Here is a 6,925-nt window from a genome sequence, read left to right as displayed (position 1 = left end):
TTTTCCCCTCCTTTTTTTTTTTTTTTTTGCACCCTCTGAGAGGCAAACGTTCAAACAAAGATGTAATGCTGGAATGAGGCATTAATTTCAATAGTCACTTAAAAGAAATTGCCGGGGAAATATCTCATTTTCCCATTAAGAGCCGTAGAGCCCAGGCCTCTGGCGGTTCTGCCCCACACCCACTCCAGGCCCCGAGAGCCCTCTGCCCTCTCCCCTCCCAGCATCGCACTGTAACCTGCAGGCAATTTCTCACTCCCTGCCCTGGAAGGACGCCCTGGGCTCCATGTGGCTCCCGACAGCAAATGCCCAACAGGCAGGCTCCTCTGGGGAAGCCTCTCTGGAGGGGGTCCCCCGGCAGATAGACGGGGTATCTTCCTGGGAGCGCAGAGCAGGTGCTAACTGTCTTCACATCTTGGGGACCACTCAGGGTGGGGGGTTTTGGGGGGCGACAGCGGGCACACAGCCAGGCTCCCCAGAGGTCCCTCCTTGAAGGTGGGAAGTGGCTGGGGTCAGAAAAGGGTTTCTAGCCTCCCCGAGGCCCCCATACCACAGGGCCAGGAGGAGGACACACCTTCCCAGGCCCTTGCCTGGGCAGCGGGTGACCTGTGAGCCCGAGGTTGACAGGTGTGGTTGACCCGAGAGAAGGATGGTGTGTCTTTCTCTCCAAACCAGGAGGGATGTCTGGAGCCCTCCTCCTGCCACCCTGCAGGCCAAGGACTGCCTGAGGCAGAACCAGAGGCTGAGAAGGGGGTCTGGGCCTCCCTCAGCCTCCCGTCTCCCCATGCAATGACCACTGACCCCTCACTCCCTGGGCACCCAGCTCCCCCCCGGCTCTATTCCTGCAGGCCCCGTTCTCCGCTGTCAGCTAACCTTCCGTCAACAAATACTTGTGAGGCACTCCACCCAGGGCTCTCTCTCTTACAAAGGGCAATTAGTATTTAACAAACTTATTTATACCTATTTTTAATGCTATATAGGGGCTTCCCTTATAGCACAGTTGGTAAAGAATCTGGCTGTAATGCAGGGGACCTGGGTTCAATTCCTGGGTCAGGAAGATCCCCTGGAGAAGGGAATGGCAACCCACTCCAGTGTTCTTGCCTGGAGAATCCCACGGACAGAGGAGCCTGGTGGGCTACAGTCCATGGGGTCGCAAGTGTCAGACACGGCGAGACTAAACCACCATCACCATCCATGTTATATAAAAATTCTAATGATTAGAAATTAGAGCTGAGGGCTGTGGCGCCCTCCAGCACGTGACCCGTGTCCACAGGCTCGAGTCCATCTACCGTGTGTGGAGACCACGTGGGACCCACCACAGCCCGGGGTACAGAGGAAGGGCTGAAGGCCGGAGACTCGGTCCTGTCTCCTGAGGTCCCACAGCCGAGCTCTAAGGATCTGAACCTAGTTTCTCTCCGCCCCAGGGCCCAAACGCTTGACCTGGTGGCCTGGACTATGCATCCAGCCCTCAAGACTCAAGGGAGTCTGTCTCCAGGGAGGGCGCCTGAAGCCTGGCAGGAAGGTCCTTGGGGCCGGGGAACCCACGAGGCCAGTGTGGATGCATGGCTGCGGGCCCCGGCGGCCTCGTCTAGGTCTCACCTGAATGAGGAGAGATGAGGGGACCACGGCCACTATGGAGAACAGGACGAAGGGGGCCTCAAAAAGTCAAGAATGGAGCTTTTATACGTTAACACAAATGCCTGTTCCCTGTGCACAGTGAGGTCAAACAAACCTAAAGGGGGTTTGGAGCAGAGAAAGTTTTATTGCAGGACTGTGCAAGGAGACAGGTGGCCCAAACCCTAAAAGGACCCAAACTCCCAGAAGGGTTTCGGGAAAGCACTTCTAAAAGCCAGGGGAGGGGGTTGGATTGCGGGGTCTGTAACCATAACCATCTCATACACAAGTCTCTGATCGGCTGATGGGACGTAGCAGGTGGGGTCACAGGTGGGGTCACAGGTGGGGTCACAGGGTGAACTGTACCAGTCCTCAGGCTCCAGGACACCTGGGGCTCTGTGCTTAAGGTCATCAAGTAGTTAACATCTTCCATTTGGTGAGGGGGGTTACATCTGCAAAACCGCTCAGGAAATGTGTCTCAAATTCTATAGTCTGGGTACTTCAGAGAGGCACTAAGGCAGAGGATGTGGGGAGGGTCTGCCCCACCCCTTCCCAAAGGCCCCATGGGGTCCTGCTTGGTTTCAATGGAGCATTATTCAGCCTTGAAAATGGGAGACTGCTCCCATTTGCAATAACTTGGATGAAACTGGAGGACCTTACTCTTAGGGAAAAAAGCAGATGCAGAAACCCAAAGTGAGCGGTACTTGTAGGCACGTGGGCTCTGACGCAGCCCAGCTTACAGAGGCAGAGAAGCTTGGAAACGGGGGCTGGTGAAGGGACAACACTTCGTTTATGCTGGATGAGCAGGTTCTGGGGATGCAGAGGACAGCGTGGTGGCCTTGGGTGACACAGTGCCACACTGCGTGCTTGAAGTGTCCCGAGAGGGTAGGTCTCAAGTGTTCTCATCCAAGGAAGCAAAGCAAAGGAAATGGTGGCCAAGGCCAGGTCATGCGTATGTCAGCTCGTTTACTTGTGCGGATAGCTTGTGTGTTCTGTGTGTGGTCAGCCGCCTCAGTGTGTCCGACTCTTTGCAACCCCGTGGGCTGTAGCCCGCCAGGCTCCTCGGTCCATGGGATTCTCCAGGCAAGAACATTGGAGTGGGTTGCCATGCCCTCCTCCAGGGGGTCTTTCTGACCCAGGGATGGAACCCCAGTCTCCTGCATTGGCAGGCTGATTCTTTACCACTGAGCCATCTGGGAAGCCCAGTCAGTCCTGGGGATGAATCTAAACAGGAGGAGATGGCCCGGGAGCAAAGCTCCCAGGCTCCCCTTTGGCTCTTGGGCACGCCTTCCACCACAGCCCCATGAGAGGGGCGGCCGGAGCGAAGCCCGTGAGCACACACAGACATTACTTTGCTTTGCCTCTTCTTTCGGCATCTTCCCAGTTTTTTTTTCCCCCACCAGTGCCTGTAAGTCTCTTTGGCAACTTAAAAAGCAGAGTAGACCCAGAAAAACTCCCCAGGAGCAGCAGGGATTTATTTTTGGCCTGAATAGCGCAGTGGAGGTGTGCTGTCTCCAAGTCAAGGCCGTTTCTCACGACCCACACCAGCCCCCTGGACCCAAGGCTGCTGCCCCCAGTGGGGAAGTCACACGCCCCCTCCTGAAGGAGCAGCACTGGGGGGTCAGAGCCGCTCACCAGCTGGACTGACCTCTGACCCCACCCGGAGTGGCCCGGGGACTGTGGCCTGGGATAGAGCATTTCTGAGAGCACTCCAGGGCAGGCAGTCTCAGGACTGTCCCCCCTGGGAGAACTGCTTTCCAGCTAGCACCAAATCAAACCCGCATTTTGGTGGGGCCTAGGGGTGCGGGGGGCGCTATGGGGCTGTGATGATGGAGAAGGGATGCGGGGACACGGCCCCGGCGGGGTAAGGGTGGCTGCTTGGCCTGGACTGCTCCCAGGGAACTGGAGCCCTGTGCTCTCTCCCGCCCTCCCCCAGAGCTCTCCATGGGTAAGTGTTAGACTCCGCTGGGCTGTAGCAGGCACACTGACAGACGACCCAGCGGGTTTCGAGGACGCCACCCCGGTGCCAGCCTGGATTGCAAAGACCTTAGTTAGGGGAGCGGGTGCTGGCCTAGACGCCCCTAGTGACCTGTGCTCTCTGCCAGCTGCCTGCAGCGGCCTTTCGCCCCTGCCTTCTTTGCTGCCCACCCGACCCCCACCCCGGCGAAAGGCTCTCAGCCCCCAATACCATCCTCCTGGCACTTTCAGCCCAAAGTTGCATAAGCTTTTGCTCTCCCCGCCACCCTCCCGCCCCGGCTTGGCCTGCCAGCTTCGCTCCAGCCACTGTGAGGACGGGAGGAATTCGTCTGCAGAGGACAAGCTCAAGTCTCTGGTGGGAAACAAATGCATGTACCGCAGTAAATGGGAGCAGCTCAAAAAAAAAAAAAAAAGAGCACAAAATCCATCGGGGACCCCGTTGCCATAGGAACTGGTGTTACAGCTTGCTTCCGATAATTAATGGAGGGCTTTGCTATTACAGTCTTCTTGAAACTTCGCTCTCCCCGGCGCTGCACTGCAGCATGAGGCAGCCTCCCCATTCATAAATATTTCATCACCCTGGACATCGTGAGGCCACTCTGCTGAGTCCCGGGTCCCGGCTTCTCTCAGCTTCTCTCTCTCCCTCCGCCTCCTGCGTCTGTTTGCCTGCCCGGCGTCCTCTGCCTCTAAACCTGGAGGGGCAGCTTTCTTGCCCTGGTTTTCAGAGCCCGGCTTCCGCGTCCTGGGCCTGGTCTTCCTTCCTCAGGGTCTCTGGCCTCCCTCCCCGGCGGCATTGGTCACTGGGGCCCTGCGGCCGTCTTGCTTTCTCCCCAAGGCCGCCCTGGGGCTCTGGCCCTGCCATGAGTTGGCCAAGCTCGGGTTTCTGCTCAGTGCAGAGTCTGCCTGCCCTGCAGGGTTCGAGATAGAGACCCCTGCCCCCAGCCCTGCTGGCCCAGATATGCTCAGATGTTGGTCCCCTGGGTGGTGGGGGGGGGCTGGCCCCAGTTCTCATCTGGATGAAATAACATCTGAGGGTTTTTCTCCTCCTGGCTGCCCTGGAGGCAGGGGAACTCTCTGGAAGGTGTGGCACAGGGGAGGACCCTTCACAGGCATGTGGGGGAGAGGCAGGCCCCCTCCCAGGGACCCCGCAGGGTACTGCTGACTGGAAGAGTCCGGGCTGGAGTCAGGCACAGCGGGGTCCGATCACGTGCATCACAGGCAGAGACCAGGCTCAGGGTCGCTGTCCCCTCCATCCCGCGCACCCCGCGAGGGTCAGGGCCCCGTTAGCAGATGCCTTCCTCTGGAGGAGGTGCTGTGCTGGGTAGACGGGGCCCTGTTCCCCCGGTTCAGGCAGCCACGAGCCCCGCTCTGGAGGAGGCGCTGTGCTGGGTGGACGGGGCCCTGTTCCCTGGTTCAGGCAGCCACGAGCCTGCTCTGGAGGAGGCGCTGTGCTGGGTGGACGGGGCCCTGTTCCCTGGTTCAGGCAGCCACGAGAGGAGACGGAGCCATCCCAGCAGTGACCCAGGGGTGCTCCCAGGCCCCCAGGGCTCTAGACTTGGCCCCTCCTTCAGAGAGGATAAGCCCAGCCCTGTCACCGCCTGTCTCTGCCCCTCTGCCCTCAGAACCGCCCTGGGAGCCTTGATCTTGGAGAGCTCCTGCCCTCCAGGCCCAATTTCCACACCTGCCATGCGTCCCTGGTAAACGAGTCATGCCCTTGTCTGCTTCGAACCTCCCCTAACAGGGACCCAGCTGGTCATGCCAGTGACAGTGACTGAAAGGGGAGCCGAGGTCCCCCCGGAGGCGGAGGCCATCTAGCCCTGCAGGGCGTTCACCCTGCGCAAGGCACGTTCCAGTCGGAGGGCTCTGCACATGGGCGCAGGGGGCGGCTCGGAGGGCCTTCCCGGCCCCTGAGTGGGTGAGCGGGACGGCTGGGGTGTGGGCTCAGCTCCTGCCGAAAGTGCCTCTCCCCCTTGAAAGGGAACCGGGGTGCCTTCTCCCTCGGGAGGTGGTGCAGAGGGCCTCAGGCCTGGAGTTGAGTCTTTGCTTCTGGGATTTTTGTCCTTAGACCTCAGCTGCTTCACCTCCTAGCGAATGAAAATTTGGTTGACAGTGGACCCCGTTGCCCACACCGGCCAGTGGCAGGTCAGACAATGATTCCCTAAATCCAGAACACTCAATGCAGTTTCCAGGGGTTTCCACCCCATCTCACACGACAACACCCCAGGACACAGACACCCCTTAGTGACTGCAAATGCCTACCGTGTCTGCATCCTGGAGTGTTTTCAGGTCAGACCGGGTGGAAAACCCTGGAAACTGCATAGAGAGTTCTGGATTTAAGGAATCATTGTCTGACCTGCCACTGACCAGTGTGGGCAACAGGATTTGTGTTCAACCAAATGCAACTGGCAGAGAAGTCAAGACGCAGCGTGTAAGGACCTACTATACAGAACAGGGAACTCAACTCTCTGTAATGACCTGGATGGGAAAAGGATCTAAACGTGTAGACGCATAACTGATTCGCTTTGCTGTAAGCGGAAACAAAGACAACATTGTCAATCAGCATAGAGCTGATCCCTGACCAGGGACGGAACTCACGTCTCCTGCACTGGCAAGAGGATTCTCTACCACTGCACCACCTGGGAAGCCCAAAACGCCGATAAAGTTTCATTAAAAAGACACAGGGCGGTTGGTGGTGGCGGCCATCTGTGCCCACCCCACCATGTTACAGATGCAGCCACTCTTTGGGGTGGCATGAGGCATGTCTGAGTGGCTTCCAAAACGACCAATCCTTTGCTGCTAAATTTAAATATATAAACGTGTAAGCTTCTCATCAGAGTTCCCCAGGAAAGGGAGCTTTAGTTTTGGTGTCTCTTTTTGTAGCAGACAATTAATGATACTGTTTAAATCCCTGTGTCTATGGGTGGACCCTCTGGGCTAGAATCCCATGGCATTCCTCAGCAGAGAGCCCTGCTTGCTTTGACAGCGCCAGGCTAGCCTGGGGGACCGCTTGTGTGTGCAAGAGGAGAGCAGGCCCAGAGGAAGCGGGGCGTGGAGCTGCACAGGGCCGCCCCCTCCATGTGGAGCTCTCTTCGCTTCTGCTCCACGCACATCTCGGCGCCCCCAGATGGCACGCCACAATAGTGCCCCTTCGCACACAGGCACCTCCAAGTCGGGGAGTTAACAGTTTGGAGAAAGCCGTTAGAAGCAACAGCCAGCGTTGCAGAGCTGGCAACGGTCTAGGGCTCTTTTCCGCCGTTCCCCGTTTTAACTGTTAGAATCCATCTCCGACATCGCACACGCGGATGAAATCAACAGTCTCTTAATCAGATCCCAAATC

The sequence above is a fragment of the Budorcas taxicolor genome, chromosome 11 (assembly GCF_023091745.1).
Source record: "Budorcas taxicolor isolate Tak-1 chromosome 11, Takin1.1, whole genome shotgun sequence".
In the NCBI taxonomy this organism is placed as follows: domain Eukaryota; kingdom Metazoa; phylum Chordata; class Mammalia; order Artiodactyla; family Bovidae; genus Budorcas; species Budorcas taxicolor.
Note: the sequence above shows the minus strand (reverse complement) of the source record.